Source organism: Heterodontus francisci, chromosome 34 (genome assembly GCF_036365525.1).
Source record: "Heterodontus francisci isolate sHetFra1 chromosome 34, sHetFra1.hap1, whole genome shotgun sequence".
In the NCBI taxonomy this organism is placed as follows: Eukaryota; Metazoa; Chordata; class Chondrichthyes; order Heterodontiformes; family Heterodontidae; genus Heterodontus; species Heterodontus francisci.
In genome coordinates this window covers 7,141,112-7,168,329 of record NC_090404.1, presented here as the reverse complement: position 1 = coordinate 7,168,329, position 27,218 = coordinate 7,141,112, and the positions used below count along the sequence as shown (strand labels likewise).

Below are 27,218 nucleotides of genomic sequence, written 5' to 3'. Positions count from 1 at the left end.
GTCTCAGAGAAATAAGTGTTTACGTTGGGAAGTGGAAAACATTGTGTCCAATGGTTTGCTATATTTCTGCTTTGACTGAAGTAATTCAGGTGAGGATATATTGAGAGCTTAGTTGTACATGAAAGGACCACATGTTCAGAAATATTACAATCGTCTCCTCTGAACACAGCCATATTCTCCCTTTATATGTTTGAGACGAAAATTTACCAGCAGCAGAGAAGGATCATCAGTCCCGCAGTGACATCTCCAGAATTCTCTTGGTGAATTGATCTTATTAGTTCTGGGTACCCTCGAGGTAGAAATGAACCAGAAAATCGGGAAGGACTGAGGCTTCAGACTGACGCAAATGTAGGAAACGGGCTGCTTCATGTCAGGAGCAGTCGATCACAAAGATGTGAATGTCGAACAGTATATTTCCTGCCCATCTATCCATATGTCCAATCTGTTCATCGGCCCTTTAAACATAACAATCAGTCATCCAACTATCCATCCATTCCTACATCACTGCAGCTGTCCCTCCATCCACAGAAACAAGCATATTTATCTATTTCAGAATGCATCCTCTCTTTCTCTCTGAGACTATCTCTGTCTGTCTGTCTGTCTATCTATCTATCGATCGATCTATCTATCTATCTATCTATCTATCTATCTATCTATCTATCTATCTATCTATCTATTACAATGTGTTGATGTACTGGACAGGTTCCCCAGTGGACTGTTTTTACTAACAGGGTGTCTGAGACATTGGATTCATTTCCTTTTCTGAGATGGGAACAGTTCACATAGTTCCACAACTGAAAAAATATAATTGACTCCAGTGTTGTTGCTGGGTAGATTTGTTTATGAATAGGCTTCGTTGACAATGTTAAGGATTTGAAGTTGGCTTGCAGCCAAGCCGTTAGTAATGAGGAAACAGATCTTTGATTTACTGCACAGAACCCACAGATGCTTCCTGTAAATAACATTGGGTGTTCGAGCCTCCCTGACTGGATTGCTGCCAAATACTGTGAGGGCAGATTAGCGTGAATATGAATGGGAAAATATGTGATTTAACCATTTAAACATTAACTTATACAGCGGCGCCCTTGCAAAAAAAGAAAGCATTTTACGTGGCATCACATCAAAAGAATGATTTTCTGTAAATTCAGTGCTCAGATCATGATAAAATGGGAGTTCAAAATAATAAATTGACCCACACGACAATTAAATATAATTCTAGATAATTAAGACCATTTATTCCGTATTGCATGAAGTTCTGGAGAGAGATTTTAATGACCCAACATTCCGTATTGAGATATTGGGATCCGCAAAGTAAATAAATAAATAGGTGGAATTGCCTTGAATCCGCTGCATTTCCTTGAATTTTCTCACAGAGCTGTCAATCGCAAACAAATAAAGACTCCTCTATTACTGATAACAGTTGCGTAATGTACAGTTTAATTTATGATGATTTGGATTGTTTAACAAGCCCTCTCATAGCCAGACATGGGACAGACAATGAGTAGAGAAATTCTCAGTTTGCGATTCATTTCCACAGTAGATAAAACGTTTATTCTTGCGATATTCTGTAGTGTAGCATTAATTCCTGATATACTGTATTCCTGATCCCAGTGTATATTGCACTGTTTCGATTAAAGTTAGCTGCAATGTTTTGGGTGCCGGAGAGTAGATTTGTTGATCGCCGTTTTGGTTCTGATTCACTGGATTCCCTTTTTCGAAAAATAATCTGAATTTTACTTCTGACTCCTTAATTATCAAGCAAGCGGACTTCGTTTACAGCCAATTTTCAATGGGCTGGCTTAGAGTCACAGAGTCAGGAGCAATTCGAGAAATACAGAGAGAGAGAGAGAGAAAGATTTTTGAATAATGTAAGGCGTTTCCAATCACTCTGGTCTTAAATCGTGTAACTACAGTTATTCACACTGCAAATAGAATCACTTTACTAATATCCCGCATTCAGTTGCATAAATTGTGAACAAATTATTGTTATAAACTGAAGGGATAGATATAGCGAGATGGATTGACACACATTAACAGTCACTTTAGACCCTGGTAATGTAATTTTACCTGAGATTCACATTCCCTGTGAAGAGTTGAGGAAATAAAGAGATTTAATTTACAGTCCACAATGCAATTATTTATTACTGAACATATACTCAACTGCAATATCTCCATTTACTACCACGTAATATAGCATTAAATCCATAAAGTCAAATAACTATCCATGGATGCAGATAAAAAGTTCACATTTAATAATATCCCAGTGTAATGATATGAATCCATTCTGTTAGTGATGTGGAAGGTGGGACGTGGATCCAGTAACCGCCTCTATCAGGGAATCTATGGGCGGAGCCTGGAACCTCGCCTCCTTCTGCCAGGTATTTAAATGCAGGTCACTGGGACCGCAATACAACAGTCCGGGAGTGGGTTTGCTCAGTGAGTTCTTACCAGAACCATTTTCCCTGAATTGCCAGAAGGATGAGGTCGGCGATTTCTCTCAGTCTGTTACTGGTTTTTTTATCCCGTGAGTAGTTTTTATTGTCTGAGTCTCTCACTGTTCCCGTCTCAGTGTTAGTCTCTCTCTGGAATGTTACGAGTCAGGAATACTTTCACCAGGATTAATCCTCGGGTTTTTAAAAATATTTTTGACAGGTGTCCATTCGGATGTCGTGTTGACTCAGCCAGAGGCAGAGACCGGGAAACCAGGAGGCTCCCTGAGACTGACCTGTAAAACCAGCGGATTCACTGTTAGCAGCTACAACATGTACTGGATCCGACAGTTTCCCGGGAAGGGGCTGGAGTGGATAGTTTACTACTATAGTTCATCCGACAATGCTTACGCCCCAGAGATTAAAGATCGATTTACTGCATCCAAAGACACTTCAAAAAACATCTTCGCTTTGGAGATGAAGAAACTGAAGACCGAAGACACCGCCATTTATTACTGTGCCAGAGATCACAATGAGAAGAACCAGGGCTGGACCCGTACAATAACACATGGAGAGGGAATTCAACAACTTCCATCATAATCTAACGGTCAGTAATTGTATTAAATACAATATTAACGGCAGTGTTCAGAAAAAGACCAGAGACCGTCTCTTACACAACTAGCACAGTGAAAATTCAATGGTTCAAATCTAAGACACTGATCGAAGTACTGATGAGTAATTTTGGCTGTGCTGATTTTAATGTTAACAGTATCGGCAATTGCAGATCTGGATAAGATGCTAGTTTTAATGTGACTGTGACCTGGAGCGAGTTACTTGGAGTCACTTCCTACTGCGTGGTGTAAACTTTTGGATATATTCCGAACTAGATCAGAAGTGGATTTCGAGATGAAGCGAATGGTGAGAGGCAGTACTTAACAGAGTGAGTGCAGTATTTGTGCAGGTTCGTGTCACTGTGGGTACTACAGTGGGTCACGGTGCTGTACAGAGCGAATTCCTCACACAAAAACCCCATACATGGAGTTTGCACCAACCAGTGATCACTAACACGGGAGATGGTCCGTAAACAATGAGGATTAAATAAAAATACTGGGGAAATATAATATAGATTTGTAAAAATGTATAAAAGTCTCCTGCGTAATTAGTGCTGACTGTCACGCTAAATCAGTACAGATGCTTCAGAAGTATTCAAATCCCCTTTATAAATATAATGACGGGTATAAACTGAATTATCTCACCGATATACTCTTAGGGGAGTCGGAATCAGGTTTTTGAGGACGCTGTGGAATTTAATCTCTGTATTTTACAGTTAACAGTCCACTGCAGTATTTGACACGGTGTGGTTCACTGTGATATTCTGGGTGGCACAGCAGTTACTGTCAAAACAAAAACTCCCTCAGCACTAATTGACGAGTCTGGGTCAGTGCTCGCTTTTACAATCCAACTGTATATACAGTGAAGTACTGTTTGTGTCCAGCACTGTCCTCCTTGCACGGTTTATTATGGATAAACTGATTAATTACTCATTCATCAGTTGGTGATTTCAATAATTGCTGATATGTTACTGTGTGAAATATAAAACATCAGGGAAATTTATAAAGAGTGAAAAAAATCAGTAATGCAGATATAATTTTACAAAGAACCATCAAGATTTTATTTTGCCTCTGGGGTATGGATATTTAAAATAATGATGGATTTCTCTCTATTCTGTGCAGAGCCGGTTATTGTGTGACCCAGCCCAGGGAATGTAACACTGTGACGCCATGGGCTACTGGGGACAAGGGACCATGGTGACGGTGACTGCAGGTAAGAAACATGCATTTATTCAGTAACTGTTTTATTCGTGTTTTTATTTATATTTCTGTTTATTTTAACGATACCTTAGTTCACTGAAATGTGGAGTCGGTGGATTCTGTATTGAGATTTGGTGCAATGTTTCATGTGATTTTGCTGCAAAGGGATTAGAGAATTTAACGGCTTCTCCACAGGCTGTGCTGTTGAAGGATTCAGTTACTGTTTGATGTGATTTGGTGTTAATTTGTTGATGAGATGGTGTGTCTGTGCTACTTTAAATACCGAACTGTTGTTCAACTGTTCGACATTTCTGCAAGGATTTATCTTGCTGACATTTAGTCACTGCAGGTTTTCTAGTCTAGCGCAAACAATAAGTGTTTAAATATGTTTGAAATAAAAGTATAGGCAGAAAGCTTCAACGGTTAAAAATAGTCTTACAATATTTTGATTCATATTTGTGGTAATTAAATTGCCATCTATCAATCTACTGCTCAGGAATGCTCACATGTAATACAATAAATTTTGATGTAATTAAAAGCTACATAAATAACAAACTTGCAGCTTTGGTCAGATTTAAATTCATATAATCTTCGTTATTATACTGCAGTGATATCAGCCAACATCAATGGATTATGCCATGGACTCATATTAATTTATTAAACATGTTCTGTCTACTAACAATTCTGCGACCATTGTTTCATATATCTGATCATTTTAATAATTAGTTAGGTCAGGTACAGGCGGGCTCGGTGGATTCTGCATTGAGATTTTTTTTTGCAATATTACATTTCATTCTGCTGGAAGTATTTGTAGAATTAAGCTGCTTCTCCATGAAATGTACTGTGGTGGGATTCAGTTCCTCAGTGATGTGATTTGGTGTTTATCTGCTGAAGAGAGTGTGTTACTTTGAATAAGTAAAATTTGTGAAACAGTTTGGTGTTTCTACATTGTTTAATCTCGAGCGAGCGGCTGCAGGTTTTCTGATCGAATTGAAACGTTCTACGTGTTTAAAACTGTTTGAAAGAAATGAGAAATAATATTTTAAGATATTTCATGGCATTTTAAAAATTTAACTGATAATTACAGGTTAAACTATTAAGCCACGGTTTGTGACGTGAAAGTCCGTTAAATGTTACTGCAATTACAAACTGCATAATTAGAAGGTTTGCAGATTGGAGAGTAAAGTTAATGTAATTCAAACAGTTTTAATGCGGCAATATCTCATCATATAAACCAAATATGCTTTAATATTAACATCGATTCATTATTCATTAATCGACTTTCACAGTTCTGGTGTGCCATGCGCACAATTATCGTGACCAGAAATGTTATGGGCTGCAGACAATTTTAATTTATGCTTGAAATTATTTCAATAAGAGTGTACTTATTCTAGTGCTGTGTTCAATTTGATGAACGATTTTGAATTAATTGTTATATTTCTGATTAAAACAAGTGAATTACAGCTTGTCTTTACTTATAACTTCAATAGGAGTTGTAAATTGCAGTTTGTCAGTGTAATATCTCTGTCCGGTTATTACATTCTTTGCGTGCAGCCCAAACCATGTTCTTCCTTAAATATCATTTGTTGTTGGATAGTGAGATAATTATCACTAATCTAATATTAACAATTTTCCTGAGACAGGAAGTTGTTGGCAGTCAAAGAATTGCAGATATGATTTTGTTTAAATTGAAGAAACTTGCAAACTGCGTAAGGCTGGAGGCAAACAAATAACCCCTTGAAATTCAAGCAGATTCAATTAATTACAAAAGGTTAATGTTAGTTTTTAATTCAGTAACAACATCCTGTCTCCCACAGTTATGCTGCACACAGGATAGAATTATAGACAAAGAACAGATTATACCTGAGAGTTATGCTTAATTCTTATGAAATATTAAATTGATCAGCAAAATCTGGGCTACATTTGTTCATTAAGTTTGAAATGTCGCAGATGATCTGAAAGAATTATTCTCGTCCAATTTTACAGTGATCATTTTGGAGCTTCTTTCAATAAAAAAAACCAGAATATATTTACCAATTAATTTACGGGGATTGTGTGCATTACGAGAATAAAATATAAAAACATTGTCTGATTAAATAGAGGCAGCACAGTTCCTGATCGCAAACTGTCCGGATGTTTTTGATTTTTTTCTTATATGATTAAGATTTATGACAATATTTAAACACCAGAGTCCTGCTTTCATGAACAGCGGATGTTACAGCCCATGAACAGTTAGTGAGATGTGACCCTGGCCTGGCTTGAAACTATTTAAAATATTCCACTCTTAAATCCATCGTGTGAAATACTCGCTGAGATTAGACAGAGTCTATGATATATCAACACATTCAGATACATGCGCAGTTTCCAAGTTTATAGATTGAAAGCAGGGCCGAAGTAGAAATTATTTTTCATTTTAAATTATTGAACTGTGATTCGATTAAGTAATATATTTGTCTGAATGTTTTCATCAATCAATATGACGTCTATTATTTAATATTGATTAAATGTCATATTGATTTAATTAAAATCCGATAATTTCACAGAAATTGGTCTTGAATTAATATTAACTAATGCTCAAAATTACAGTGTAAAATCAGGTAACCTAAATATTAGCCTAGAATATAATAGCGCTAATTCAGTAAACATAAATGACCTCCCAGGATTCCAATGATTGCAAAATAGCAAGGGCCGGAGAGAATTTTGAATGATGTCCAAAAATAATTTAGAGAACAATACATTTCTTACTCAGCGATTCTCAGCTCGATAAGGTTTCACCGCTGATTTTAATTAACTTTGTGTATTGCTTCAATGATTTTTTGGTAACATTTAGTTCTGAAATTGTATCAAACCAGTGGGTAATCTGTTTGCAATTAAATGTCTCCTGATTTGCTAAATTCTTTATCTGTCACTGAGTTCCTGTCACCGACATCAAAGTTTCCTGAATGTGGATTGTTTTGATGTACTCATTTTAAGGGAAACTTTCTCACAGAATCACAGAATAATACAGTACAGAAGAGGCCATTCGGCCCATTGAGTCTGCACCGATGCATTAATGGCACCTGATTTGTCTACCTAATCCCATTTGCCAGCACGTGGCCCATCGCCTTGAATGTTGTGACGTGCCAAATGCTCATCCAGGTACTTTCTAAAGGATGTGAGGCAACCGGCCTCGACAACCCACCCAGGCAGTGGCATTCCAGAACGTCACCATCCTCTGGGTAAAAAAGTAAGTTCTTCCTCAGATCCCCCTTAAACCTCCCACCCCTCACCTTTAACTACTGTCCCCTCGTAATGGACCCTTCAACTAAGGGTAACAGATGCTCCCTTTACACCCTGTCCATGCCCCTCATAATCTTGTACACCTCGATCAGGTCACCCCTCAGTCTTCTCTGCTCCAGCGAAAATAACCCAAGCCGATCCAACCTCTCTCCATAGCTTAAATGTTCTATCCCAGGCAACATCCTGGTGAATCGCCTCTGCACCCCCTCCAGTGCAATCACATCCTTCCTATAATGTGGCGACCAGAATTGCACACAGTACTCCAGTGTGGCCTTACCAAAGTTCTGTACAACTCCAACATGACCTCCCTGCTTTTGTAATCTATGCCTCGATTGATAAAGGCAAGTGTCCCATATGCCTTTTTCACCACCCTATTAACCTGCCCTTCTTCCTTCAGAGTTCTATGGACAAACACGCCAAGATCCCTTTATTCCTCAGAACTTCCCAGTGTCAGGTCATTCATTGAATACTTCCGTGTCACATTACTCCTTCCAAAGTGTATCACCTCACACTTTTCAGCGTTAAATTCCATTTGACATCGCCATGCTGACCATAACCTAATCAAATTTTGCCTCGCCAAGTGGAGATAGATTCTCTCCTTCAGAATTTTCATACACGTTTTTAAGATTGCAAACAGACAGGGAGAAACATTTGGAGGTCGAAGGGAGTTTTGGAAATGACTATCAGTTTAATTTCAAAGAGCTTCCAGACTTGGAGTGGTCACAATTTGACAATTGATAAATTAGAATCAAACAGCTTCATTGAAATTGACGGATTGAACAGATCTATCTGCTGAGAGCCCGATTGTTGCATCGTTTGTGCCTGTTCAGTTTCTGTGCGCCTGCTTACTGTGTCGGGACGAGGAGCCCTCCCTACAGGTGGTAAACAGTCTGATTCGTTCTCCTGCAACTTGATCCATTTATTTAAGAAGCTTGTATCTGTGAGAAACCTAAAGTTTTGACTTTAAGTTTGATGAGGCGCCTCAGCAATGAGATCAGTATTCCAGTCTGTGACAATCAGAGATAACACTTCAGAGACACGGCAGACAGACTGTAGAAGGATATTTGGTCAGTTTGTAATCAGCAATGTACCTCCCTTGGGAGTGTTTGATTCGGCAATGTAGGGGAAGCTTTACTGCATACTTAATGCATACTGTAACTATCCTGGATCCGTTTGATGAGGCAAGGGTAGAGGGAGAAATTACTCTGTACCTAAACCTGGTTCAACCTGTCCTGGATGTATTTGATGGGACAGCGTAGAGGGAACTATTTTTTAAAATATTAAACTAGTGCTGTACCTGACCCAGAGCGACAGTGTAGTGTAGAGGCGGCTTTCCTCCGAATATAACACTTGCGATGTCTGACCTTGCAGCTCATGACAGGGCCGTACAAAGGGGTCTTTACTCGATCGCTTATCTTTCCTGTACCTGACCTGAGAGTGTTTTCCCCAGTGTTCCAAGGATCCTTAATCTGCATCTAACTTAGAACTTGTGAGTTCTTGACCCAGATATATGAAAATAAATCGTTCCATTGCCCAGATTAAACAACGCATATTAATTGGTATTAATATTCTTTCATGGCCAAATTTTAATGAATTAATAATATTTTAAAATGTTAAGCATCAGATAATTATTGAATGAAATTGGTCTGATTTTGAGAGCGCTTTCAGAACAAAAAGTTGCAGGAAGTGACTGTAACATTCCAGAGAACAGCACCTGTTCTGATCTGATGAGGCTGGAAGACCTTTTGGCGATTTAAATGGAGAAAAGTCGAGACTCCTGCTCCAAATAACCATCATGATAATCTCATGTTTAAAACCAGTATTTCGTTCAAGTATTTTCAAAAGATAACAGGCAGTGATAAACTCTGAGATGCAGTTATTGGACTGGGTCACAGCAGAGGGCACAAAGCCACTGAAGTAAGCTTCTGTGTAACTTTTGAAGTGATACAGTTAGCCTGCAATCAATGTCAATCACAAACTTTAAGTCTCCGACGGTATCTGATTGACTCACTTCTATTAAATCTTTCAGATCCTCTTATTTTAAAAATCCTCTTTCATTATAATAAGCAATAGAAACAAATGTCAGAGATGTTCAAATTTATGAAGCCTTTCCTCCCATTGAATTTGGAAGAACTAACTCTACTGAGTCGGGTAGGATCACAGAATCTTCTCGTACGTAATGTGGCCATTCAGCCCGCCATGCCTGTGTTAGCTCTTAAAGAGCTCTCCAATTTAATCCTACAAGCCATTTCCCCCCTCATAACCATGAAATGTAGTCTCCTTCCAGGACATGTCCTGGTGCCTTGTGCATTCCAGATGCACTTACAGAGAGCATGCATCGACACGACGGGTTGAATGGTCTCCCTTTGTGCTGTAACCGTTCTATGCTTCTGTGAAAATCACCTTCTGTCAGTAAAGAGACCTCCTTCTGCAGCCACCACCCCGCCCACACTCCATTTTGTTGCCAATTAATTATTTTGCCACTGACCCACTTGCCAGAGGAAACAGTTTCTCCTTATCTGCTACATCAAGACATCCCATAATTTTGAACATGCCTATTCGGTATCCAGCGAAGGAGAACATTTCAACTTGTATAATCTCTCTACATAACTGAACTCCTTCATTCCTGACATCATCCTGGTAAACTCCCTCTGCACTCTCCCCAAAGCCGTGACCTTCTTCCGAAAGTGTGATGGCCAGAATTGTGCAAAAAATACTCCAGCCTAATCAGTGACTTGCAAAGCTTTAATATGACTTCCTTGTTTGTATTCAATAATCCATTTTACAAGACCAAATGTTCTATTTGCTTTCTTAACCATCTTCAAAACATTGTGAATATGCACCTCAGGCCCCTCTACCGTTCTACCCCCTTCAAAATAGTACCACTTACATTGCATTAGCTTTCCCTGTTGTTCCTCAAAGTCCAGCACTTCACATTTAACCGCATTAAATTGCATCTGCTCTGTCTCTGAATATTTCACCAGTCTGTCTATGTCCTCCTGAACTCTGTTACTATCCTGCTCACAATTTGTTTCGTATAATTCTCGAACTTCGAAATTCTACTCCCCAAATGGGTGGCACAGTGGCGCAGTGGTTAGCACCGCAGCCTCACAGCTCCAGGGACCCGGGTTCGATTCTGGGTTCTGCTTGTGTGGAGTTTGCAAGTTCTCCCTGTGTCTGTGTGGGTTTTCTCCGGGTGCTCTGGTTTCCTCCCACAAGCCAAAAGACTTGTAGGTTGATAAGTAAATTGGCCATTGTAAATTGCCCCTAGTGTAGGTAGGTGGTAGGGAATATGGGATTACTGTAGGGTTAGTATAAATGAGTGGTTGTTGGTCGGCACAGACTCGAAGGGCCTGTTTCAGTGCTGTATTTCTAAATTTTCTGAATGTTCTCTTATGTGGTATGTTATCTAATGTCATTTGAGAGCCCATCTGTCCAACCTTTGTGCCACCAACATCGACAATCTCTTTTCCATCCTTTTGGTGAGCGAGCTTTCAATATCTGACCAATAAGCCTCAAGTGTTTGAATTGTCCACACAAAACAGAAGTGAGAGTTGGCCATGTCAGCAATAACACTTCAGGAACTTTTGTCCTCCCTTGCCTGGAAATTACTGATATTCACTCGATGTGTAATGTGTAAGTAATGTGAATATCAGATATTTATAGAAGAAACCTCTCCTGATGTTCACATTATGGTCGGTGTAAGCTACAAGAAGATGTGTCTGTAACGGCACACTCTGCAACACCAGTTCTCACTGGTGAGGGGTGGGAACATACTTTGGAAAATTAAATGGACCATTTCAAGAACATCATTCCAGATAACTGATATTTAGGAATCGGATTTATTTCGGATTATTAATTGAGCTGGAGGGAGCAGCAAACTCGGGAGAGATCCATTCAGTAAAGCTAGAACACAAATCACAATCTTCAAGTACTGAGAAGGAAACTGATAGTCTGGAGTCAATGCCGAGTCATCTAAAATTTTAATTCCAGAAACTAGGTTGTGTAAACATTCCCCTCTGAAATCTGTGTACTAAATGATTCAGTCCATGTTTCAAAGGAGACTTCAACTATTTATTGTTAAAGTTCTTTATTGTTGTGGGAACATAGAAGATTAAAATGAAGTCATGTAGAGGTGTTTTGAATAATGAATGTTTTATCCAGAAATTTCGAAACCAATTTGCCCAGATCAGTGAGTTGGACTGCAGAGGGCACTGATTTAAAATCAGCGTCAAAAGAATGAAGGAAGAGGGTATGAATCTACTTTTCTACACAGGGGGTTGTTAGGATCTGGGATGTCCTATCAGAAAGAGAGCTGTCAACAGAATCTAACATAGCTGGATAAAATGGAACTTTAGAAAAGAAGATTAGGAATTGGAATAAAAACAAGAAATGTTGGAAATACTCAGCAGGTCACTGTTGAAGGGTCACTGACCTGAAACGTTAACTCGGTTTCTCTCTCCACAGATACTGCCAGACTTGCTGAGCATTTCCAGCATTTCTTGTTTTTATTTCCGATTTCCAGCATCCGCAGTATGTTGCTTTAAATTAGTAATTGGAAGGTCAGCGGGATCGCTGGAGTGATCTTTCACAGGCTTGATGGACCGAATGGCCTATTTCTCTGCTATCATTTCTATTATTTTATAATCCTGGGTCATGTACATGCCAGGATTTGTTGTAGGTTTTTTTATGGGGAAATAATGAAAGGACTTTGCCTGGGAGTCAAGTTTCGGGTTATAAACTCGTTTTATAAGCACACATTGCGATGCCTCTTTTTAAGAGTTGCCGCTATTTGGGGGTGGGGAGAGGTGGGGGTGGGCGTGGGGTGGAGGGGTGGGGGGTGGGTGGTGGTGGTATGTGGAGGGGTGGGGAAAACCAGCAGTCAATTTGCAGAGAGTAAATTTCCAAAAACTGCAATTAATAAATGCCGAGTGCTTTTTTTTTGGCAAGGTGCTGTTGGTTTAGAAATAAGTACTAGCTGAAATAGTGGGGAATCTCCTCTTCCAGATCAGTCCAATGGAGGGTACTTTATTGAGATGACTTCAAAAGGCTCTTAATTTTGTAATGTGACAGGTCCTGAAAGAGAGGTGTTTTCCTAACCAGGGGACCGACAGGCGATTATCACCAAACGATGGATCTAAATGAAGCTGAAATGTGGATGAAGGTTTCAATCGGAAAATATTGGAATCAGTTTCTAGCTGGAGTTAAATTCCGATGTGTCTGGTTACTTAATAAGCAAGAATCACAGAGTCTAACTTGTTCAATCTGCCATTGTTTCCCAGCGACACCGTCTCCCCCGACACTTTATGGTCTGTGCTCCTGTGAACAACCCAACACCGGTGGCTCCGTTGCCTACGGCTGTTTGGCGATGGACTACATCCCCCAAATCACCAGCGTTTCCTGGAAGAAAGATCAAGAGACGATCACCACTGGACTGAAGACTTACCCGTCAGTGCTGAACAAGAAGGGAACCTACACCCTGAGCAGCCAGTTAACCATCACCGAGTCAGAGGTGGGAAGCAGCAAAATCTACTGCGAGGTTCGACGCGGAGAGTCAGTCTGGATCAAGGAAATTCCAGGTTAGTGTTGTGGAAACTGTGAAAAACTGAAAAGCTAGAATGATCTTTTGTAGAGCTTCGGCTATATTACATTTAGAGCACTGTGCACTGTTCTAATTCCTGAAGATTCCAGTTAGTGTCTGCTTGACATCTGTTAAAATGAAAGAACAGTTTGCATTAGTTATTAATTTCTTCTAGAAATGTCTAACATGTTTTTCTTGAAGATTGTCAAGGCGACATCGTCCATCCAACTGTTCTCCTCACCCAGACTTCCAGTGAAGAAATCACAAGCAGCAGATTTGCAACTGTCTTGTGTTCAATCATCGATTTCCATCCAGAGTCAATAACCGTGAGTTGGTTGAAGGATGGACAATCCATGGATTCGGGCTTCGTCACCTCTCCCGCCTGTGAAGTGAACGGAAACTTCTCAGCGACCAGTCGGCTGACAGTCCCCGCAGGGGAATGGTTCACCAACACGGTCTATACCTGCCAGGTCTCCCATCAAGCGGTCACCCAAAGCCGAAACATCACCGGATCTCAGGGTAAGAGACACCAATGGAGAAAGCTCCAGATCATTCTGTTCTATGATGAATATCAAAGGCAGGAAATTATTGGAATTAGTACAAATCACAGAATAATTTCTAATTTACCATCATGTAGGTTTTATTTTGCTTTGTTCCGCTGTGAGTGCTGAATTAGGTTTGCTCACGGTTCAACATGTTATTACATCACCACAAAATGGTTCCCTCTGCTTTGATACAAGAACACAAGAAATAGGATCAGAAGTAGACCATATGGCCCATCGAGCCTGCTTCGCCATTCAATACGATCATGGCTGTTCTTGGGCTTCAATTCCACTTTCCTGCCCGCTCCCCATATCCCTTGATTACCCGCGAGACCAGACATCTATCTATGCCAGCCTTAAATGTATTCAATGATGGAGCATCCACAACCCTCTGTGGTGGAGAATTCCAAAGATTCACAATTCTTTGAGTGCAGTAATTTCTTCTCATCTCAGTCCTGAATTATTGGCTCCTTATCCTGAGGCTGCTTCCCCGTGTTTTCGATTGCCTGACCAATGGGAACAATCTCTCAGCTTCTACCCGATCAAGCCCTTTCAGAATCTCGTGTGTCTCAATTAGATTGCCTTTCATTCTTCTAAACGCCAGAGAATATCGGCCCAATTTACTCAGTCTCTCATCACCGGACAAGCCCATCAACCAATGCGGCCAATTTAGTAAATCTTCACAGCACTGCCTCAAGTGCAAGGACATCCTTTCTTCAATGTGAAGGCCAAAACTGCACACAGTATTCCATTTGCGATCTCACCAAAGCCCTGTACAATTTTGGTAAGACTTCTTTATTCCTGTACTCCAATCTCCTTGCACAAAAGGCCAACATGCCATTTACCTTCCTAATAGCCGGATGCACTTGCATGGTAACTTTGTGTGTTCCTTGTACGAGTACCCCCAAGTCTCTTGGAACATTAACACTTACCATTTTCACTCCTTCCAAAATATTTGGCTTTTCTATTTTTACGACCAAAGTGAACAATTTCAGAACTCCCTATATAATACTCCATTTGCCAACTTGCTGCCCACTCACTTAACCTGTCTATATCTCTTTGCAGCCTCTCCATATATCCTCCCCACAGCTTACCTTTCCACTGAACTTTGTATCATCAGCAAACTTAGATATATTACTCTCTGTCTTTTCTTCCAAGTCATTAATATAGAGTGTAAATAGCTGAGACACCAGCACTGATCCTTGCGGCACCCCACTATTCACTGCCTTCCAACTTAAAAATGCCTCATTTATGCCCACTCTCTGCTTCCTGTCTGTTAACCAATCCTTTGTCCGCGCTGATATACTACCTCCAGCACCATGTGCCCTGACCTTGCATATTATTCTTTTATGTGGTACCTTACTGAATGCCTTTTGAAAGGCCAGGTATACTGCATCTACTCGTTCCCCTTTATCTGCCCTACTAGTTACATCCTCAGAAATCTCTAATACATTTGTTAAACAGTATCTCCCTTTAGTAACACCACGCTGACTTGTTCTAATCATACTATGCTTTTCCAAGTGTAATGTCAAGACTTCTTTAATAATAGTTTCCAGCATCTTTCCAACGACTGACGTCAGGCTAACTGGATTGTAGTTCCTTGTTTTCTCTCTACCTCCTTTCTTGAAAAGCGGCATAACATTTGCCATAACATCCAAGCTGATGGGACCATTCTTGAATCTGAGGAATTCTGGAAAGTCATAGCCATCACATCCAATATCTCTGCAGTTATCTCTTTTAGAACCCCAGGATGTAAGCCATCAGGTCCTGGGAACTTGTCAGATTTTACTCTGTCAAGTTTCTCCAATACTTTTTCTCGGCTGATATCAATATCCTTAATTTTCTCACTCTTTTTAGCACCTAGATTACTGCCTGTTTCTGGTATGGAACTTGTGTCTTCTACTGTGAAGACAGACACAAAATATTTGTTCAATGCCTCTGCCATTTCCTCATTCCCCATGATGATTTCTCCTGTCTCTGCCTCTCAGGGACCAACGTCTACTTTGGCTTCTCTTTTCCTTTTTATGTTCTTATAAAAGATCTTCCAAACTATTTTTATATTGATGGCTAGTTTACTCTCAAATTCTATTTTTTCCCCTTTTTATCAACTTTTTGGTTGTCCTTTGCTGGTTTCTAAAACTCCCAATCCTCAGTCTTACATCTCATTGATGTCACATAGTGAATGAGGTGGCCTTGATATCAGATTTATCTTGAGTTGGCTGATTATATTCAGAGCGGCAATAAGTGGCTGGACGTTTCCCGGTTACAGCCTCGGGATCAAGCGCCAGAAAGAGCATCGATTTCGAAAACTGTGTTCAATTCAGAACTCCGGAGTTCAGGAGGAATCTATTGGCCGTGGGAGTGGTGCAACAGAAACTGACTTGAATTGTAGCGCGGCTGAACGGGTTAAATTAAGAGGACAGATTTCACAGACCAAACTGGCATTGCTTTCAGGATTGAAGGGGGATCTAATTGAGGTGTTTAAGATGTTTACTGCAATTGATGGAGTCAATGGAGAAAAATATTTCCTCTGGTGAGGGACTCGAGAGCAAGGGGGCATAACTTTCAAATTAGACCAAGGTTATTCAGGGATGATATCAGGAAGCTAACATTTATGCAGAGGCTATCGGTGATCTGGTATTCTCTCCCTCAATTCGCTCTTGAAGTTTGGCATCAATTGGAAATTTTAATGTTGAGATTGATAGATTTATGCAAGGCAAGACTATTAAGGATCGCATTTGGGCAGACGGGATTAAGATGCAGGTCAGCCATTGCCTATTTGAATGGCAGAACAGGCTGGAGGGGCTGAATGGCCTACGCTTTTTCCTATGTTTCTATTATTGCCCTCTTGTCAGATCGCCTTCTGACTGCAGACTGACATTTGAGGGGTTCTGACTCATTACAGATATAAGGAAACTGCCTCATACCGTTATTGTAAGTTATTCTGCACCTCAAAACGATTCCTCAGAAGTGCATTTTCCCGATTTTTCACCCCTCCTCCGATTGGTTCCTTCATATGCAGTGGTTAGCACCGCAGCCTCACAACTCCAGCGACCCGGGTTCAATTCTGGGTACTGCCTGTGTGGAGTTTGCAAGTTCTCCCTGTGTCTGCGTGGGTTTCCTCCGGGTGCTCTGGTTTCCTCCCTCAGCCAAAAGACTTGCAGGTTGATAGGTAAATTGGCCATTATAAATTGCCCCTAGCATAGGTAGGTGGGAGGGGAATATAGGGACAGGTGAGGATATGGCAGGAATATGGGATTAGTGTAGGATTAGTATAAATGGGTGGTTAATGGTCGGCACAGACTCGGTGCGCCGAAGGGCCTGTTTCAGTGCTGTATCTCTAAATCTGAAATCTAAACATTTTCCTCTCCCCAAATACCGTGACAAGGCGCAAGAAAATTAAGTTTGTTTCCTGTTGGGCCTAAAATTCGGGATTTCATTTGACTCTCGTTATGAGCCAGTGTGAATTAGATAAAGAGCTCGTGGGTGTCAGAGCCATTATATTTAGAGGAGATGTGATCCGGTGCAAGGACTGATAGATGGGTGGAATACTAACAAACGAACATCCGAATTAGGAACAGGAGTAGGCCATACGGCCCTTCGAGCTTGCTCCGAAGGGATTTCGGGAAGAACATTATTCAGTGCACAACACAATTTCTCCCGCAATTATTCGATTTTTACTCTGGGTACTTGCTTCAAAGCCCATTATAGGCTTTTTAGGGTGCAAGTACACAGTATATGTTATAGAATCTCCCGGAAGCTTTTTCAGGTTGTTGTCCTTCCAATAAACGATATTAATAAAGCAAAAGTCTGAGTTCGATGTCTCGAAGTTGATTTATTCTCCTAGAGACAGTGAAGGCTGAATATTGGTGTCTGATTCTGAAGATGAATCTTTGTTTGACTTTCATATCTGTTTTACAGTTCCTTGTTCCTGCAATGATCCAGTAATTAAACTACTGCCACCATCAATAGAACAGGTCTTACTGGAGGCGACGGTGACCTTAACCTGCGTCGTGTCTAATGCTCCTTATGGTGTCAACGTGTCCTGGACACAAGAACAGAAGCCTTTGAAATCTGAGATTGCCGTGCAACCCGGAGAGGATTCCGACAGTGTGATCAGCACCGTAGACATCTCGGCACAATCCTGGCTGAGTGGGGTTGATTTCTACTGTGTGGTGAGCCATCAGGATCTGCCGACTCCTCTCAGAGATTTCATCCACAAGGAAAAAAGTGAGCGGTGAGATTGAAACAATAAGTGAGAGGTTGTGCTTATTTCCGGTGTTTGTGCAAGGAACAATTCGTCCTGTTAAGTCTTCTCATGGATTATTCTGATAATTTAATTGTAATTCCTCAAACGAAACGCTCTGGAACCAGAGGTGATGCATTTAAGGGGAAGCTAGATAAGTAGATGAGGGAGAAAGGAATAGAAAGAGATGAAGTGAGGTGGGAGGAGGTTCGTGGGCGGCATAAACACCAGCACAGGCTAGCTGGGTTGAATTGCCTGTTCCTGTGCTTTTTACTTCTATGTAATTTTCCAGTCTAATCCTTTAAGTTCTCTGCGAAGGGGATTGCATCCGCCTCTGCTCCGGGCTGGAAAACAGGACAGACCGCAGAGGGGAAAAGGAAAACCTTTAAAATTCAGCACAAATCACATTCCTCTCACATCTAACCAACGGTTTAATTGTCTGTGGAATTATCCAGTTTATTGACATCTATTTTAATTTTTCTGCAGATAAAGATCTGCGGGAACCGTCCGTATCTGTCCTCCTGCCCCCGGCAGACGATGTCTCCGCTCAGAGGTTCCTCTCCCTCACCTGCTTAGTGAGAGGTTTCTCCCCCCGAGAGATCTTCGTCAAGTGGACCGTCAATGACAAGTCGGTGAATCCTGGCAACTACAAGAACACCGAGGTGATGGCAGAGAACGACAATAGCTCCTACTTCATCTACAGCCTGTTATCCATTGCAGCGGAGGAGTGGGCCAGCGGCGCTTCTTACTCCTGTGTGGTGGGACATGAAGCGATCCCCTTGAAGATCATCAACAGAACAGTTAATAAATCCAGCGGTAAACCGAGTTTTGTGAACATTTCCCTTGCACTGTTGGACACTGTCAATTCATGTCAATGAGAATCTCTCGATTGCATTTTAATTCTTAAATAAAAATCAATAAAGACATTTTCCTCCAATCACGATTCAAATACACAAGCGCTCAATTAATTCTGCTTCCCACATTTTCTCAGGGTAGATCTATTCATCTAAAGTGGGATATTTGCAGGTCTCGGGCCCAAGTCTTGTGCAATCAGTGCTCCCAACTCAGATATCACAGGTTAGCGACAGAGGAAAACTGATTCATTACAGGATTCCGGAAGGTAACACCAGCAACTTAGCTTTCCTCCTGCCTTGTCTGGGGATATCTGAAAATTTCCCTTTTCTAACGAACAAACGAAGTGCATTTAGTAATCGGTGTTCCTGCTTCTCGTGTTGTCCACCCCTTCGGTATTGAGGTCAGTTTGCAGTTTCAGCATCACATGCTGTGGGAACTGAACCGAAGGCCACACACAAGTACGATCTGCACTCACAATTCTCCATCAGAAAGAGGGGAAAGTACAATTTATTAATCTACTGTAGATCCACATCCTAAACAGAGAGGGGGAAAGGGTAATTGTTAATCCACTGTTACTCCACTTCACCAATAGAGAAGGAAGGCAATTGTGGACCTACTGTAATAGGCCCCCCACTCCTCACCAATTCCTCGACAGAGAAAGGAGTAAGGGCATTTGTTAACCCACTATACTCCCACTCCCCCTGCAGAGAGATTGGAAGCCAACTGCTCTTCATGATCGGATTCAATTGCCATCAGTTCGAAGTCGGCTTCCAGTTCACTGTACGAAGGTTTAAACATTCCACGTGGGAAATATATTGCAAAATATATCTTTATGCAACATGATATCTTAAAACATTTTCCTGTTGGCCACGTTCCCTGACAGATTAAATTCCAATAGTCTAAATCTAACTGGTGATTTAATCATCCACTATTCCTGTTGTGCCGAGGCCCATCATTTTCATTGTTGCATTCATCCAGCTGATGTCATATTGCATCTCGCACAGAATAGATTTACGCACAGAACGATAAAGAATATTCTCTACAGTGCACACCGTCAGGGCTAGACGCGGTTATTTGTACTCTCTGAAACTTCGTTTAATAATAAAAATGTACAGGCACACGGACATAAACAAACACATAAACACACGCACATGTACAAACACACATATGCATCTACATACACAAACAAACCCAAACGCTGAAAGCAAGATTCCCACAGTCACATACGCAAACACGAACATAAATGCACACGTTAGTGCAGTCTCACGAAAGCAGAAACCGAGACATCAAAGCACACACCATCACACACATTAACACATACATGGACACATACACTCGCATATTAACAGACTCGCGTACATATGCACACAGATAAACAGACACACTAACACATTAACACACTCACAAACAAATAGACACCAATATTAACATGGATACACAAGCGCGCACATCAGCACATACATTCGCACACATGCTCACATAAACACACATTAATATATGCATTAATACATAAACGTAGACATCAACAAAAACATACATTCGCACACTCATGGGGACACAAGCAGGCATAAATAACACATTAGCACACACACATGGACATATAAACACACATTGAAACACAGGGAAACATAAACACATCCATCAACACAGAAACACAGATATTAACACACGCATAGGGACACAGACACCGACATAAATAAACATCAACCGCTCATAAACAAAGACGGATAAAGAAACACAACTCACATAGACTTACACACACACATATACACACCACAAACACACACATACACACACACCAAACACACACAGACGGCTACTTGATTACACAAATCAATGCACATTGGCACATTAACACACTAACATACATGGACACATACACACAGGCATTAACATATAAACACGCGCATTGACACACACATGGGCACCCAAACAACTACATTGTTCCCACACATTAACACTCACACACACACACGTACACATGGAAACAGAGAGTGATGCAAAGGAAGATACTCGTACACATTTGCACAAACACTAAATGCGCAGACAAAATCGCCAGGCTGTTGACGAAAGTAGAATTCAAATGCACTGATTGAATGGACACCATCTCCAACAACTTCCCGAATGCACGGTGGACCTAAAAAGATAACGAAGCAAAATTCTCACTTAGAAACTGAGGAATGTAAATGATTTTCAAGCGACATTCATCACATACAAATAAGATTGGAACTCGCATCCGAGCTCTTACTCAGCACAATTGACAATCTCCAAATAAGTAGATATCCGAACCCATCTTCAAAATAATTGTTATCGATCAGTAAACCTCCCTCGATATCTCATATTTCACCATAATAATCCCTTAAGAAAAACCGCAACTGCATCTAAAATAAAAAAGCGCCTGACACTGAAGAAAAAACTGACACATTTTCCAATAAGGCCTGGAGGACGATGATAAAGGAAGAATAATTGTGGAGTTGGTAACAGAGATAGATTACTGAGCATGATTAACTTAATAGCCACACATTGAAAATTAAATTAGAAAACCAATAATAGCTGAAGGAAGAGACATTCGAATGCAAAATATATGCTGGATTAATAAACTATTTGAATATATTTCCTCCTCTATATCCGCGTAGATTCCTCAGACCACATCTGGATTGAAGACAATGAGGAAGAGAGCGGCAACATCTGGACAACCGCTTCCACATTCATCATCCTGTTCTTCTTGAGCATTTTCTACAGTGCTGCCGTCACTCTGGTGAAGGTGAGAATATTCAATCCACTCACACTTCAATTTAACTGAAGTTGTTTCGCAAATCTCTAAAAGTTTCATAAATTTAACCTTGAGATGAATGTCCCGAACCACGAAATCTCTGCTTCACTCCTTTATCCCTCTTTTACAGGTCAAGTGATCGAGTGAATTTATGCCACCCTGGATTTTCCTCGTTTTTTAAACATCTCTGCATAACAGAAAAACACCAACAGTAAAATGCCTTCAATTTATAGTTCTGAATCTGTAGCTGAGAGAATCATAAATAGTATTCCCGTTTTCCTCTTTAAAATATGTGGGATAATCGTGGCTCTAATGTAAATGCGTCTTCGAGTTTCACCTTCGTTTGAATTTCATGTGTAAATAAGTAACTATTCCTTATTCACAAGTGGTCCCTTTTTATGTTGAGCTCCGTTTTCTCTCTCTGCTCTGTTACAGTTTTACAGAGAGCTGGCAGCTCAGATCATATGTGTTCTGTACTCAATGTGACGTAAAGTTGTTATATTCATTTTGGACCTTTCTTTAAATCCTCTCTGTAAAATGTTCTTTTTTAAAATTGTTAATAAATATTGAGTAACACATGGACTAACTTGGACTTGGCTGAATTCCTTGCCCTAATGACCCTCTACACAGCTCCCTTTTCCCGATTACACGTTTCCTCACTTTCCTGACAGCAATATGGCACCAGTCCTGTCCGGGTTGCGTTTAATCCCAAGGCTCTTCGGTGAAGGAGCTGCAGTGCCAACCAGAGTCCCTTCAGAGTAAAGACACCTTTCGTTCTGCCGTATCTTGCCACTCCCAGTGGCAGAATGACCGGACAGTGACCTGGAGCACCTCACTGAATTCTCCCATCTTATGGTCTGCCACAGTCATGTGCCAGGTTATATTAAAGAGCAGCGCTCTGCTCCATCGCAGTCTGATACATGGAGGAATACTGTCCCATCAAACCTTTCCAGGACAGGCACGTTACAGGTTTGATAGGGAATAAAGCTCGCTTTGCACTCTCCCATAAAACACTCCCAGGACAGGCAAAGCACCGGTTCGAAACAGAGTAAATCTCCGTCCCCACTGTCCCATCAAACACTCCCAGGGCAGGCACGGCACAGGTTAGTTACACAGGGGAGCTCTCTCTGCACTGTTCCTTTAAACATTCTCAGAACAGATACAGCACAGGTTAGATATATAACACATGAGAGAGCACAAACCCTGGCATGATTTCTGGAGACTGGTGCATATCTGACACAATATACCATCGAACACAAATGCTGGGAATTATTTCAAGAGCCGGGGTCTATCTGATACGACAAGGAGCACAAATTCTAAGAATGATGCCAGAACCTTGGGCCTATCTAATGAACCAGAGAGGACGACCCCGGGTAATGATTTCCCATGCCCAAAAACTATGTGACAAACAGGGGAGGAAAATTCCTGGGAATAATTTCCAAAGCCTGAAGCCGATCTGACAAACAGGGGAGCACAATCCCTGGAATGATTCCCAGAGCCTGGGGCACATCTGACACAAAAGAGAGCACAAATTGGAGGAATGATTCCAGGAGACTGAGGTCTATCAGATACAGAGACTCTGTCTTCACATTTTCTGTTATTCACACAACCCGCACACTCCAGCTAATCTGTCTCACATACACTCTCCACTTTTCTGTTATGCACACGCCAACTTTCTGCCTTCACCTTTTCTGCAATACCTGTTACCCCTGCCCCTCTGTCACATGTTTCTCTGATGACCTTTCTCTCTTCTCTGCTCGATTCCATCTGATACCATCTCCCTGAACTCACTGAACATCACACCAGGGATCCTCTCTCCCTGCTCCATTCCCTCTTATACCATCTCCCTAAAAATTAGCCCCGGGATCCGCCAGTGAACCTCATACTTTCACAAATTGAAATTTCTCTCCTCCTTCGTCACTGTCTCATCAGATTCTTTCGGTACCTCCCGGTCACGGGAACATCACCAGAGCTTTCTGTTCCGACCCCAGTATCTTCCGACATTGTCCTTTGAATGCATTTTTCTCTGCACTCCTGATGTTCAGGCGCGAGGTCTCCTGTGGTTGAATATCAAATCAGATTCAGGCAGAGAAGAATTAACGACCCTTCTTAACGGCTCAGAATTATATTTGGGACTGGGTGGCGTTGATGCTTGAACTCTTTCTCTGCTCCAATCTCTCCCCCCACTCCTCCCCCACCACTATCATTCTGGGCCGTCCTGCCCTCTAAGCTATATTTAGCTTTAGCCTCCCTCGCTGTGTCTCTCGGTCTTTCTGTCCTTTTTCCAGGCACCAGTCTCACTGGTGACGCCCCCTTTAAGATGTCGAGACGAAACCCTTCGGGGTCACAGTTCTGAGTTCGGGGTCACAGGTGCTGAGAGGAGGCTGGAGATGGCTCGTGACCCCTGACCCTGAATCAATGTTGGAAACAGCAAATCACAGTGCGGTGACGAGGGGAAGCATTGTGACGTCACCCACTGCCAGTCAAACTGACGTCCGCCATGTTTGTGAGATGTCACATACTGCCCATGTTAGCCGTTTAGATAAAAGAGCAACTGATTGAAAAGAAAACCGACTTCACTTTCCATTAAAATACCACTCGATCTTAATCCATAAAAGTGAAAGTTTGTCCACGCGGGGATATAAAAAGCCTTGGTTAAACCTTTTGCGGAAGTGCGCGTTTGTCGCGGGTTGTCTCAGAATGTAACGCGGCCCGTGCCACAGATTGGGGCCTTTCTCAGGCGCTGTGAAGTATGGGACCCACTGCCCTCAATGGTCCAGTCATTACAAGAGTGAGTATAAACCCAACTTCCTTCCAGCCAGGAGCTGCCCGGGTTTTTAGTCTCCATAGACTTAAAAATGCGGTGTCAATCTGAGGAGGCGACAACACAGAACTACATACATGCTAAACAGCGGAAGCAGCATGCGATACACAGAGCGAAGTAGTCCCACGACCAATGGATCAGATTAAAGCTCCACAGTCCTGCCACATACAGTCATGAACGATGTTGGACAATTAAACAGCTAACAGGAGAAAGAGGTTCCAAATTCACCCTCATCCTCAATGACGTGGGAGCCCAGCAAAAGACGGCGCAGAAGTGTCTGCAACCCAAGTGCATCTCACTCTCCAATCAGTATTCAGTTCTGAATACTAATAAAAGTTTTGGTTCATCTGGGAAGTGCAGCCAGATCCACGTCCATGGCACCACGCTTGGCTCAGCTGCGCAGAGGGCGAAAAGAAGACTGCAAGAGCAACAGGGGTAGGAGATTCGATCGTTAGGGGAATAAACAGCGTTCTGTGGATGCAGATGTGAATCCAGGATGGTGTGTTGCCTTCCTGGTGCCAGGGTCAAACATGTGACCGAATGTCTGCAGCGCACCCTGATGGGGAGATCGTAAACAGCCAGCAGTCGTGGTCCAATGACATCGGCAGAAAGGGGGATGTGGTCTTTTTCATCAGAATTTTGGGAGATAAATAGGAAATTAGCATGCCAGAGCTCAGAAGTAGTAATCTCCAGATTATTCTTCGTATCACGCGCAAGTAAGTATACAAATAGGAGGATAAAGCAGATGAATGTGCTTTTTATTTCATTGATGGGATGTGGGCGTCGCTAATTGCCCTTGAGAAGGTGGTGGTGAGTAGCCTTCTTGAATCGCTGCATTCCATGTGGGGTAGGGACACCCACAGTGCTGTTAGGCAGGCAGTTCCAGGATTTCCCCCAGCGACAGGGAAGGAATGGTGATATAGTTCCAAATCGGGATGGTGTGTGGCTTGGAGGGGAACTTGCAGGTGGTGTTGTTCCCAACCATTTGCTGCTCTTGTCTTTCTATATGGTAGAGGCCGCGGGTTTGGAAGGTGCTGTCGAAGGAGCCTTGGTGCGCTGCTGCAGTGCATCCTGTAGGTGGTACACACTGCTGCCACTGTGTGCGGTGGTGGAGGGAGTGAATGTTTGTGGATGTGGTGACAATCAAGCGGGCTGCTTTGTCTTGGATGGTGTCGAACTTCTTGAGTATTGTTGGAGCTGCACCCATCCAGGCTAGTGGAGAGTATTCTATCACACTCCTGATTTGTGCCTTGTAGATAGTGGACAGGCTTTGGAGCGTCAAGAGGTGAGTTACTTGCCGCAGGATTCCTCGCATCTGACCTGCTCTTGTAGCTCTTATATGGCTACTCCAGTTCAGTTTCTGGTCAATGGTGACCCTCAGGATGTTGACAGTGGGGGATTCAGCGATGGTAACGCCATTGAATGTCAAGGGGAGATGGCTAGATTCTCTCTTGTTGGAGATGGTCATTGCCTGGTACTTGTGTGGCACGAATGTTATTTGCTGCTTATCAGCCCGAGCCTGGATATTGTCCAGGTCTTGCTGCATTTCTACACGGACTGCTTCAGTATCTGAGGAGTCATGAATGGTGCTGGACATTGTGCAATCATCAGCAAACATCCCCACTTCCGACCTTATGATTGAAGGAAGGTCATTGATGAAGCAGCTGAAAATGGTGGGGCCTAGGACATTACCCTGAGGAACGCCTGCAGTGATGTCCTGGAGCTGAGATGATTGACCTCCAACAACGACAACCATCTTCCTTTGCGCTAGGTACGACTCCAACCAGTGGAGAGTTTTCCCCTGTTTCCCATTGACCTCAGTTTTGCTAGGGTTCCTTGCTGTCATACTCAGTCAAATGTTGCCTTGATGTAAAGGGCAGTCACTCTCGCCTCACCTCTTGCGTTCAGCTCTTTTTTCTATGCTTGAACCAAGGCTGTAAAGAGGTCGGCCCCTGAGTGGCCCTGGCGGAACCCAAACGTAGCGTCACTGAGCAGGTTATTGCTAAGTAAATGCTGCACGATAGCACTTTCGACGGCACCTTCCATCACTTTACTGATGATTGAACGTGGACTTGTGGGGAGGTGGGGTGGGGGCGGGGGGTGGTTTGGCGGATGTAATTGGCCGGGTTGGATTTGGCCTGCTTTTAGAGTACCAGACATGCCTGGGCAATTTTCCACATTGCCGGGCAGATGCCAGTGTTGTAGTTGTACTGGAACAGCTTGGCTAGGGGCGCAGCAAGTTCTGGAGCACAGGTCGTCAGTAAAATTGCTGGGACGTTGTCAGGTCCCATACACCTTGCAGTATCCAGTGCCTTCGGTCTGGCATCTGTGATGCTGGGGACTTCAGGAGGAGGCTGAGATGGATCATCCACTCGGCACTTCTGGCTGAAGATTATTGCAACTGATTTGGCCTTATCTTTTGCACTGATGTGCTGTGCTCCCCCATCATTGAGGATGGGGATATTTGTGGCCACCTCTTTCGGTTCGTTGTTTAATTGTCCACCACCATTCATGGCTGGATGTGGCAGGACTGCAGAGCTTAGATCATATCCGTTGGTTATGGGATCGTTTAGCTCTGTCTATCGCATGCTGCTTACGCTGTTTGGCAAGCAAGTAGTCCTGTGTTGCAGCTTCAGCAGGTTGACACCTCATTTTGAGGTATGCCTGGTGCTGCTTCTGGCTTGCCCTTCTGCACTCTTCATTGAGCCAGGGTTGGTTCCCTGGCTTTCCTTCAATCATAAGATCAGAAGTGGGGATGTTCGCTGATGATTCACAATGATAGACTGGGGATTATGCTGGGCCATGAGGTTACAGATTGCAGTTGTAAAGTTTTGCTGCTGCTGATGGCCCACAGCGCCTCATGGATGCTCAGTTTTGC

The 27,218-nt window shown here is 42.2% G+C and overlaps 1 long non-coding RNA gene and 1 pseudogene across 1 annotated transcript; both read left to right on the top strand.

The window, feature by feature from the left end:
• The first annotated feature begins 2,401 nt into the window (after window positions 1–2,401).
• LOC137348986 (Ig heavy chain C region, secreted form-like) lies at window positions 2,402–18,825 on the top strand (annotated as a pseudogene).
• Window positions 18,826–21,028: 2,203 nt separating this feature from the next.
• On the top strand, window positions 21,029–22,098 carry LOC137348987 (uncharacterized). The gene is made up of 2 exons (XR_010969188.1): window positions 21,029–21,507; window positions 21,647–22,098. It is a non-coding gene; the product is annotated as an uncharacterized lncRNA (long non-coding RNA).
• Window positions 22,099–27,218: the final 5,120 nt, after the last annotated feature.